The 12206-nt window shown below is 43.7% G+C and overlaps 2 long non-coding RNA genes across 2 annotated transcripts in view; one reads left to right on the top strand and one right to left on the bottom strand.

The window, feature by feature from the left end:
- LOC109287994 overlaps positions 1-10568 on the top strand; it is a 20008-nt gene extending 9440 nt beyond the window's left edge. The window contains exon 2 of the long non-coding RNA XR_002095039.1: positions 9404-10568. This is a non-coding gene — a long non-coding RNA (uncharacterized LOC109287994). The remainder of the gene's footprint in view (positions 1-9403) is intronic.
- The window catches only part of LOC109287996, a 210531-nt gene that overhangs the window by 108642 nt on the left and 89683 nt on the right, over positions 1-12206 (bottom strand). The window lies entirely within an intron of this gene.

Below are 12206 nucleotides of genomic sequence, written 5' to 3'. Positions count from 1 at the left end.
TGCCTTCCTCTGTAGTGAGGGGCATGGTCCTCTTCCGTATTTTAATAACCCTCACAGAAGCAAAACATAGGCCACTGTTGTCCCCCTGCTTTACCTGTGGCAGGTTAAGGTATTGTGCCTTGTGGTTGGATCATTGCCTTTGCCTGTGAAGTTGTGCTAGTAAGTTAGAGAAGAATTTGTACAGGATGGTTTGGATATGGATGATCCTGCCTCAGGCAGCAGGTTGGGCTCACTAGATCAGGGATAGGCAGCCCCCAGCACGCATGCCAATTAGTGGCATATGGAGATATTTTCCTTGGCATGCCAGGTGTGCTAAGCAAATTGTTTAAAAATATATATATTTTTTTTTAAGTTGCTGCTCCAGGCTCTTTCAAGAGACTCAGGAGGAGATGCTGCCTGAAGAGCCCTTGGGAGGAGCTATTTGGGGCAAGGAAGAAGCCCCTTCTGCAGCTCGCACTGTACCATCACCAGCTGGGCAGGGTCCTTCTCTCCCCCCCATGCCTAGCAGCAGCTGCTGCAGCTCTGCCTGGCCTGCCCTGACGCATCCTCCCACAGGCTCCTGGGGGGACATGTCTGTGCGTGGGAGAGCAAAGGGTGGGGAGAAAAAAAGGGTGCTGGGGGAAGGGGAGCTGCTAGCACCACCATGCCAGGCGCAACCATAGCTAGGGGAGCAGGGGGCAGCAGCAGCATCAGAGCCACTTGGCCCAGAAGTGCCTGAGGTGAGAACAGCAGGGCCAGGATTGCACTGCCCCCACTCCCCTCCCCTCCCAGTCTCTTGCGCTGCCCCCTTCCCGCTGCAGCATGGCTGCAGGCCTGGGGCAGGAGGCCCTGTCTGGCATCCCCCTGGGGAGCAGTCAGCTGGCTGATGGGTGGGCTCCGGGCCAGGGCCTCGGCAGGCTAAGCTGCAGCCCAAGGGATTGCCCCCCAGGGAAGCACAGGGACTGCAGTGGGCCCACAGCACTGTCAGGTCAGTCTTTGTCCTGCGGCCCAGCAGCCTGGCCACATGCGTGAATGTGTTTGTCTAGTTGTGTGTACATGTGTGTGTGCATGTGTCTGGTACTGTGTGCATCTGTGTGTGTGTCTGTGGTTGTATGCGTCTCTGTGTGTGCATATGTGTCTGTGTGTCTGCTTCAGTGCGTTTGTCTGCATGTGTGTGCCTGGTTCTGTGCATGTCTTGTGTACACACATGCACACGTGCGTCTGGTTCTGGGAGTGTGTATGTGTTAGTGTGCCTGTTCTGTGTGTTTGGCTCTTTGCATTTGCACACTTGTGTTTCTGTGCGTGGGCACCTGTGTGTCTGGTCCACTGTGTTTGCATGTGTGTCTCTGGTTCTCTCTCTCCTTTTTTCTTTCTCTTCCTTTTCTCTTTTTTCTTTCTTTCCCTCTCTCTCCCCACTCCCCGCTCTCTCTCATCACAACATGCTTAACAAGAAAAGAATGCACAAGAACAAAGGTAGTATATGAAGTTTTATTTATTGCTATCAGGTTTAGAATTTTTAGAAAATCTGGTATTTACTGTAAAAAAAAAAAAAAAAAAAAGCAACATATATGATTATTAACTATGCAGTGTATCCTGCCATGTAACCCCAGCCCCAGTGTTGTTTTTCTCGCATGGCGGCACTCTGCCACCTTACAAGGTAGACATGGCAGGGTTTTTGGCACCTCACCCAAGAATGTTGTTTGCCCCTGAAGGTCCCTTCCAGCCCTGCTCTTCTTTGATTCTACGAAATTGGACCAGTGGTGCAAATTTGAATCTGGCATACACAGAAAGGTATTTGAGGCATCAAAGCATATTTTATTCCATATAAACCACAAATGCATGAGACAAAACAGCTGACAGAATGCTACTTCTAAAATGGTGTCAGCACCTGCAAATTGACACATCTTGTTCTAATTGTCCTCACGACAGAAATGAACATTACCATTATGGCATGGTATGGCTTTGTGATGGCCCTGACCACCTGGTGCTTTGATAGGGTTACTGTTCCAGAACTTGAGAACCTCTCCCCTTTGAACTGTACAATGAAAAATGCCTTCTATTCTACTTAGTAAGTCCTGTAAATCCGATAATGGCAGTGCAATCTTGGAGCCTAATTTTAACACCTTTATTCACAAGCTGCATATTATTTCACAAGTAGCTACTTTTATTTTACTGAAAGAGCAGGCGAGTAAAGACTGAACTGGGTCAGTCACATTTCCTCCTCAAATATATTTTTAATTTTCACATAGAAAGTTTTGAGCAAAACTATATTAGGTTTTCAAAGACAACAACAAAATTATAAAATATCCCTAAGATATTCATAATTACAAAGACATTGGGCCAATTTTTTTTAAAAGATCTAAATCAATTAGCATGCACAAATCCAGGTTTTGCAAGCACATTCCATTGTGTGTGCAAAGTTATAAAGATACTAACAATGTAGCCCATCACATAGAATTCAAGTGGCCATTTTTTGGGAAAACAAACTTGAAAGCTTGACTCAGAACAAACCAGAGCTTTGCTGACTACTACCTTCTACCCAACCTTTATGATTATTTGCAGGGATTTGCAAAATACCTACATCACGACCTATATTTTCATCCCGGCTTGCAAAATGCAAAATTAGCATGCATGTCCATTTTTTCTACCATGGACTATACAGACACAGGAAGTTCAGTTCAGGTGTTTGTTCCAATCCCAAGGGAAATTTTTCATACTACCCCAAGGTAGGAAGGATGTTCAGTATGTGGCACATGCCATCAAGAAAATATTTCAGTTCCTACAAAAGGACACAATATATAAATGAGAGCGAAAGAAAGATTACACTTGCTGTTCCTCTACAGTACAGATGACGAGGAGATTGTGTGCAGAGAAGCAGGAAGGTAGGTACATTTTTCTAATGTGTTATTACCAGTTTACAAAGAACAAAATTGGATAAAATGCTTTCCTTTCAATAAATCTTGCAATGTCATTACCATGAATGTTAATTTTATGACTACTATAAACCCAGTACAAACAAGGGAATACACTTTTAATATAAATGTTATCACTGGAGAACCATATTATAGTAGTCATCAGGAAGGTAGCCTTCCCCTAGCATGAAACCTATAGAAAGTTACAATATTAATTTCTTCATTTTCCTTCTCTTGATGTTCTCACCTGTTGAGGTCTCCCTCTAAGCATTTAAGATATAACTTCATGCCTTAGAAAGATCAGATTTCCTAAAAGAGCAGAAAGAAAAGATGATAGAGTTTTAAATGCTTCAATTTCAAAAAAGGAATCCTGTTTCTTTCAATACCCTATGAAATAGTTTTGCCAACTGTATGCTATTGTTCTGATTATCTTATCAATCTGTTTATCAGTGTATAAGGCCAAAATACATGAGAAGATTAGTCTTCAGAATCCCATACTCCAAAGGCACTACTGTTTTGCGATGGTACAATTGTTCATGTATTTGTTGAATCTCTCTATACCAACCACATTCAAAAGCATGAGGCAGCCATGTGTCATGAAATAATGCCAGGACTCAATAACTGCACTTTTGAGACGACTCTAAATGATCTTTTATAGCTTCAGCCAAGTGTGAGGGAGATATATTTTTTTGTAACTCAGTTTAGCTTTCCTCTTGCTATTCCATGACCACACAGTGGGTGTGTCTACACATGCTTTTAAGCATGCCTTAACTTAATGCACATTTGCCTAAGGCACATTAACGAGATTTAGGTATGCTTCTATATGTGCACGCGCTAAGGCATATTAACATGGTGTGTGGACTGACTTGGGACTAAAGTTAGCCCCATGTCAGCTGACATGCACAGTGGTAACGTGCCATAGCGCATCTACACCTGTGTTAAGGCACTTTAGCTATTCATGCCTAAATTTGATACCTGCTTTTACAGATATCAAATTTAGGCACGAATAGCCTGAAATTGCCATTTTTAAGGCACATTAAGCATGTGTAGACCCAGGCCCTTAATGTGCCTTGAAAATGGCTACTGCACCTTAAATTGGCACATGTAGGCACGTCCAGTATGTCATTTTACCATATAACTCCTAAAACAACAATAGTTCAGGGAATCTTGGGTTTCTTCAAAAGAATGTGCACTCCAGATACAGAAACGTCATGCTTAGTCATCTCCCTATTCTGTGTGGGCAGCTTGATGAATAGATCCAACATCAGACTTCAGTAATTAAGAAAGAAGTATTATACACAATCGCTGTTGTGGTTTTTCCACTTAAGGCAATCATTTTCTGTGCAATCTTTACACAGAAATTATGCCTTTTTGGACCAGGGATTGCTTCTTGCCATGTTGCATTTCCTCCTCACAACTGTACTTAATGAAAGTAAAAGAAAATGTGCTCACTTCTTGAACTCTGAGGCTCAGTTTTGGCTACAGCTGTACAGGAAGCAGATATTTGATACTGATGCACAGGTGTTGGTTCTGTTTCAACTTTATATTTAATCTTTGACATCAAGGAATTCTTCAGAGATCAAAGTTAGAGCCTCCCTGTTCCTTTTATCATAAACCTCTCTGTGCTTCAATTCCATTGTCATTACCATTCCTCTCTTCTTTTTCCCTTTCACTCCTAAAATAACCTGTTTTCCATAGACTGAGGATTTCTTTTCTTTGTGCTAACATTCCTAATGAGTCACTATCTTTTTGCTTCCAGAATATATACATAACACCATCCCAAAGAAATCTGATGTCTGAGAAGGAATTGGAATCTTAACTTTTCCTATGCTGCCCTTTTCAGAACTGTTAAGATGTTACTTTTCAATATTTCATAATGGGTGAAATATTGGACAAAGCAAGGACAAAACAGGCAGGTTGCAAATGGCAACCTTTGGTGATGGGAACAGTGCAGCTGCTGTTGGCAACATGTAAGTGATATCCTTGACAGAGCTACTGTAATACAGAAACATATTATAATAAATTCCAAATATTTTTAACATGAATATAACCAGAAATGAGTCCAAATAAAACATTTCACAACTTGATGTTATAAAAAATGGCACATTTGCAGGAACAAATGGTAAAGAGTTCAGTTTGAAGCATGCACTGGGAATAATTCAAGTTAGAATTAATATTCTGTTGACCACTATTGTCTTCTCCGTGGAAGAAAAGGTAATGCCAAATGCAGTCACTACCTCATGTGGTTTTATGAAACATTTTCATCAATTTATGAGGAAGCTTGGGGCAAGATCTTACTCCAGCTATTAGGCACCAAAGTCCACTTTGGTACTTATGGATGATCCCATTCCACTCTCTTCTAAGTTCCTGAATATCTGTTAATGCATCTATTTTTGTAGTACACTACCATCTTAGCCTTACAACTAAGTCACAAAGGGCATTTATACACTTTTTTCCTGCGATGTGCTGGAGATCTGCCGCTTCAGAGCAGACTTGACTAATCGAGTCTGCTCCACACACGGGCTGAGGTGAACTGCACTGTGCCACGTTCAGTTGTATAAGTGGCAAAATGCACATCAGTGCGCAGAAAATGGTGGCGGTGCACTTTTGAACTAAAGGACCTCCGAGGTGTTTTAGTTCAATAACATCTCACTGCCATTTTCTCAGTGCTGACATGCATTTCATATGCAATTGTATAAGTGGCGTCTCAGCACCAGGTGCTTTTCAAACCGCCTGGCACTGTGACGCTTGCATGTGTAAAAATGCCCAAAAAGGCAGCAAAAGTGAGGAGGACCCACACACCTGTATTAGCAGTTTCCAGAGACTCAGGCAGGATAGAAGAAGATTTCATTTCAGTAGCACAGGACCTGGATATTTGATCCTAAGGTACAGCAGAAAAGGAATGTGGAAGGCCAAGTAAGTGGTGCTTAGTAAATGCTGATCAAAAATTATTTTGTTGGCTCTCCTTGTTGTCATTTTGAAGGCTAGCCACCCATGCATTCTTCAGAAAATACATATGTATCTGGCCCATATCCAAAAGAGGATACCACTGTGGTTTGGTGGAAGGTGGAAAGGGAGTGCTACACAGAAATGCAGGAGCAACTCTGCTGTCATCTTAAAAGTTAGCTTGCTCTGTCCCAAGCAAAAGTTAGCTTGCTTTGTTAGCTTGCTAAACCCTGCCCCTTCCCGCTACATAACATAGGCAAAAAGGAAAAGAGGCATAACTCAGAATGGTAAACAATTATGTTGGTTGACAACATACTCATGATCTATAGTCTGTATGCCACAGTGACCTGATACAGAAGCCTATGGATCAAGGAATACTACGTGAAAAGATGATGATGTGAAATAAGGGATAAATGTACTTTTAATGTCAGTAAAAAAACTGTAGACTGAAAAATGCTTGAGACATATCGATAGATCAGGTACCTCAAGAAGAGAGAATATTCAGAACTAAGAGCAAAGTGGGTGGCGTGAAGCCCAGGAACTGGTATAAGGGTTGATATGGCTCAGAGCATGAGACCCAGAGTGAGAGAGAGGGCACATGGCCAGAGGCATTTCACCCACCTCAAATGGCCTGGTCAAGGCCAGGGTTCATAGGGAGCCGAAGGGCAGTTGCCTACTTGAAAGGGGTAGGCCAAAGCCGTGGAGGGCCTGGCACCCCAACTGGCCCAACCTGAGGCCAGGACCATGAAGGTCATGAGGCCCTGACTTACTGAGGACCACAGAGAAGAGGTGGAGGCCAGGGCCATCTCAGCCCATTTGAAGGGGGCTAGGGGAGCCTCCTGAACATAGAGCTGTAAGGAGCTGGGCATAAGATTGAACTGGGGCCACAGTGAGCTTGAGAGAGATCTGCGACTAGAGCAGGGAAGAGCCTCCTGGAAGGGAGAAGGTATACCCAAGGGAAAGCTAGGAACAGCTCAGAGGCAAGGCAGGGTGGCCTGCCACAGGGGTCCTGGGTAAGACCTGAAACTTTACCCTGCTCTGGTTGGATGGTGTGGTGGGACTGCCTGGGGCAGGACAGCCTCCAGAAAATGCCACACCTGTGCCTCCCTAGAGAAAGTTGAGGATGGGGCGCTGGAAAGCATCAGGCCCCACTGCCTTGTGTGTACCCCATTGAGGGGAAAGGCTAAGGGAGCACACCCTGAAAGAAAAGCAAAGAGGCCTGGGAAGACCACGGGGGCCAGGAGGGAGAAGAAGAGAGCCTGAGCAAGTATGCTGGGCTATTGAAAGAGGTCCGAGCCATCAGGGCCAGGCTAGCAAGCAGAAGAACAGTATTGAGCAGAAGGACCAGGCTATCTAAGATAAGACAGGCCCAAGCAGACAAGGCCAGGTCCTTGAGAGTGTGGAGAGGGCCTGAGCAGGGAGTCCAGGCTGGCTGCAGAGAGCAGGGAGGAGGAGGGGAGAGAAGTGCTAAGTGAGCCAGTGAGCCTGCTGAGCCACCCAGCGCAGAGCTCTCTCAGCAACAAGTGGGCGGGGCTTTGGCAGAGAAGCCCTGGAGAGCTGCAAGAACAGTGCCAGCAAGCCACAGTTTGGCCACCACTGGGATATGCCAACAGGCCAACATGAGCATAGAAGGCCTGTACAGGGCCTGGGTGGAGAACTAGAGGTCAGTAGGAGGAGACAGGACCCATATAGTGTCTGAACAGATAGTAGCAAGCCACCTTGAGCAGAGAGAGCCTGCACATGACTTTAACAGAGGCCCACAGGCCAGCATGTGTATAAAAGGCCTGCACTGGGCCTGAGCATAGACAACAGGCCTGCATGAGGGGAGAAGGCCTACTCAGAGTCTGATTGTATACCAACTGGCCACCAGGAGTGTAGAGGACCTGCACAGGGCCTGAGCTGGTAACCATGGGCCGGCTTGAATGGAGGGCCTGTATAGGGCCTGAACAGGGAAGAGCAGACCAGCAAGAACAGAGGAGACCTGCACAGGACCTGACTATACAGTAATAGGCCAACAGGAGGGTGGCAAGCCTGCACAGGGCCTGGCCTGGTAATAATAGGCCAGCCTCAGTGGAAAGGGCCTGCACAGGGCCTAAGTGTTTAGCCACAAGCCATACCAGATGTGTCCAAGTGATAATGGAATAGGATGAGTTAGCAATAACAAGCCAGACCTGATGAAACTAAGTGGTAAGAAAACAGGGCAAGTTAGAGGTTCAGGAAGTTATGAGCTGAGGTGGAACTCAGCTCAGATGGTAAACAAGTGGTATACTAGTACTGGACAGGACTATAATAGTGTCATCTGTGAGGCATGGGGCACAGTGTAGGGAAGGTTGGAGCCATGGGTAGTGGCCCATAAGGACAAGGCCACCAAAACAACATACATCACAAAGATTATGGCAGCCTCCTGTAATCCAAATACATAATATTATAACAAAGGCATGGTGGGCAAGTGTAGGCAGAAGGCCCAGACGGGGGGTGGGGAATGGGGGAACCAACATTTTTTATTGGTAGATGTCCTGACCCCCGCATCACAATAACAAAAAGGAAGGTAGAAATCAAGCATGACTCAGCTTGAATTTGCAAAGCTGGAAGTTAGGAATGTTTTCCTGTTACTTGCAAGGACATTCAAAACAAAAATCACTGAGAGGCAATAAATATGATACTGCACCATGCCATTTTTACAGGGTTATTTTTTCAGTCAGTACCATGTCTTGCAGACTTTAGGGAATAGTGGTAGTTATTGAGCCTCCCTGAGTCTTCCCTTAGTGGTAGGAATCACTGCTCCTTACATCTTTCACCGAGGTTCCATCCACTACATTGCCAAAGAGAAAACCACTTCAAATCTAAAGGTACCAAAAAGACTTGTAGGCATAGCCAGAAAATCCATGGGTGAAAAGAATAAAATACACCTTTGTTAGACTAAATAAAGTGCAAAGAAATGAACTGCAATAGCCTCACTGTGGTAATGGTAACTGCAGAAATTGAATTCTTAACCACCCGAGGCCTTGTACAGCGCCACACTACCCACTGTACAACAGCATTAGATTTCAGAATGCTGCATGTTGCTATAAATGCTGTGGCTGCTACATATGTTAGTTCATAGAATAAGTATCTCCATTCTTGTGCAAGATACAGTTCCATTCTTCCAACAGAGTGTATCTTCTAATCTCTATCGTATCTCAGCAATTTCATTTGATCAAGTTATCATGCCACAAGGGAAAAAATATTCTAGCATGTTTTTCGGATATCTGAAAATTAAGGAACATGATGGAAATGTTATTCACACAATCTTTTAAAAATCATTACTGGGGCAGAAGTGAATAACAGTTAAAGAATACACGAATAGAATCTGAAAATGTTTAATGAATCAAAGACTAGCAATGTAGGTGTACTTTAGTGGCTGAGATGCTCATAAGTCTGCGTTATTATTATTTCAACAGTTTTCTTTTTTCTTTCTATCAGCAGGGAAATAATTTATCATGTTGCCATGATGGTCAGGCAATCACAGGATAAGTGCATCTTTTGTGAAAGGACAATCAGTGTAATCCGTGTCTTAAATATTTCAGGAAGTAATCAAACCCACACCATATACTGGGGAGGAAATAGACAGAAATGAATGTGTGCCATGGAAACTAGAAGTGAAATTTCAGAAGGCAAGAAGGATTTTTAAATTGATAAGAGTTATTTGGAAAAAGAGCTATCACTCCTCAGAAACTTGTTACTGTCGGCAATTGGTTAACATAACTGTACTCACTGTTTCACTTTTACTCAAGTACATTTTATATTCTAACGTAATATTAATAAATATAATTAGTTAATGCCAATTGTCTTATTAATTAATATTAAGCCACTTCACTATAGAAAAGCTGGAAGATAATGTCAGATAGAAAATAAATCAAATTCTAGTAAGTTTGCATTTCTATGATGAATGCTTTGAACATGTTATTAATGTAGAATTAAAAGAATGACCAGGTTGTTATTGTAAAATGAAAACAGGCCAGATCCTAAATTCTTATAACAGCATAATGCCTTTCAGGTCAGCTGAGCCACACTAGTTCACCAGAGCTCATTTCTAAATGGACCAGAGTAAGCTGTTCCATAGTTTGCAGATTGATTGGGGTCCTCTCTCTAAAAGAAATCAGTCCTGAGGCCTAAGGATTTTGTGAAATCGGAATACCCAGATGGGAATCCTAGTTAAGCTAAACTCCTGAGAATTTCTTTTCATGAGCTACAGCACTTTCAGACCTTTGTAAAAGTGCCATAGCCCAAGTCTGGGGCTATATCTTGCAACACTGATTCTTGAAATTGTTTCCTGAAGGTAAGGAAATCCTCATATTTGTGAGAATTTTTTGTTCTGTGGTTTCACACCCCTGAAGAGATAATTGGGTTTCCTAGACTTTATCAGCACCTTTGAGAGCTCCTGATTAGACAGATCGCCGACACAGAAGATGATGTGACCTGGTGAACAAGGAAAAGAATGATTAAGCTTAACCCACCAGAGACTGAGATAATGTCATTTTTCCTGTTTTTTTCTCTCTCTTCTCTTTCATTTATCTGTTTGTTTGACTTTGTTGCAGAATTAATTCCTGCAATTGTATTGTATGGTTTGAATGAAGGAATGTTTATTCTAATTAAATAGTGAAAGGATTAAATGTTTTTAAATCTCCCCCCAACCCCTGCACAAATGAAGCACGGTCGCAACATCAAATAAAAATGCTGTATTTGGAGTGATTTAAATCCCCTATTCTGTATGTGCAACAAAAGGGCAGCCAGGCAATGCACAATTTGAATGGAACAGACACTGCTCCGTGGCACAAAGCATCTGTGGTATGCTTTGGAGCTGCAGGTGAGGGACTACTTCTGACCAGGAAGGGATAAGCAGCAGCACCACTTGTATAATCTACCAAAAGGACAGTCACAGATACTGGTCAGCCTGACAAGCCTGAAAGCCAGGTGACCCCTCAGTGAATTCCGTAGGATAAGCTTTTCTTTGCTTGACAGACAGCTGGGAAGAGACTTAAAGTCTCAAGATGGTCTTCTGGCATAGACCATTTGGAATAGATAAATGCAGAACAGATCACTTTAAACCATTCCTCATTCTCCTGTCAAACAGGGCACCCCCCTCAAGGCCCAGAAGTTATTTAAAAAATAAGCTAAGGAAGTACAGGTTGGATGAATGGACTGTAAGTTGGACAGAAAACTGGCTGGATCATCAGCTGAAAGGGTAGTAATCAATAACTTGATTTCTAGTTGCCAGCTGGTATTAAGTGGAGTGGCCCAGGGGTCGTTCCTGGAGCCAGTTTTGTTCAATATCTTCATCAGTGACCTGCAAGGTAGAATGAAGTGCAACTCAGCAAGTTTGCAGATCATACCAAGCTGGGAGGAGTAGTAGATATGCTGGAGGGTAGAGCTGGGTTCAGCTAGGCCTCAACAAACTGGAGGATTGGACCTAAAGAAATCTCATGAGGTTAAATAAGGATGAGTGCAAAGTCCTGCACTTAGGGCAGAACAATCCCATGCACTAGTACAGGCCGGGGACTGAATGGCTAAGCAGCAGCTCTTCAGAAAAGGACCTGCGGGTTACAGCATACAATAAACTGATTATGAGCCCCCAGTGTGCCCTTGCTGCATAGAATGAAAATGGCATACTGGTCTGCATTAATAGAAGTATTGCCCACACGTGTAGAAAAGTGATTATTCCCCTCTATTTGGCACTGCTGAGGCCACCTCTGGAGTACTATGTCCAGTTCCCCCCTCCCCACCCGCTACAGAAAAGATTTAGACAAATTGGAAAGAGTCCAGCAAAGGATAATGAAAATGGTTTCATAGATTTCATAGACGTTAGGGCTAGAAGGGACCTTGGAAGATTAAGTCCAGCCCCCTGCCCTAGGGGCAGAAAGTCAGCTGCGGTCATAGGATCCCAGCAAAATAAACATCCAATTGACTCTTGAAGGAATCCAGAGTAGGTGCTTGCACCACCTCGGGCAGCAGTCTGTTCCAAGTCTTGGAAGCTCGGACTGTAAAGACTGGTTAGGGGGCTGGGGAATATGACTTACAGGAGAGGCTAAGGGAACTGGCCTTATTTAGTCTGCCGAAGAGAAGACCGAGGGGGAGCTTAATAGCAGCCTTCAACTACCTGAAGGGGGGGCTCCAAAGAAGATGGGGCTACACTGTTCTCACTGGTGGCAGATGATAGAAAAAGGAGCAACAGTCTCAAGTTGCAGCAAGGGAAGGTTTGGTTAGAGATAAAGGAAAAAACAGTCTCTCACTAGGACAGCAGTAAAGCACTGGAACAGGTTACCCAGAGAGGTTGTGGAATCTCCATCCTTGGAGGTTTTTAACACACAGTTAGACAAAACCTTGGCTGGG

The sequence above is a fragment of the Gavialis gangeticus genome, unplaced genomic scaffold (genome assembly GCF_001723915.1).
Source record: "Gavialis gangeticus isolate Ggan-Ray unplaced genomic scaffold, GavGan_comp1, whole genome shotgun sequence".
Lineage (NCBI taxonomy): Eukaryota > Metazoa > Chordata > Crocodylia > Gavialidae > Gavialis > Gavialis gangeticus.
Note: the sequence above shows the minus strand (reverse complement) of the source record. Positions and strands in the feature narration are given on the sequence as shown.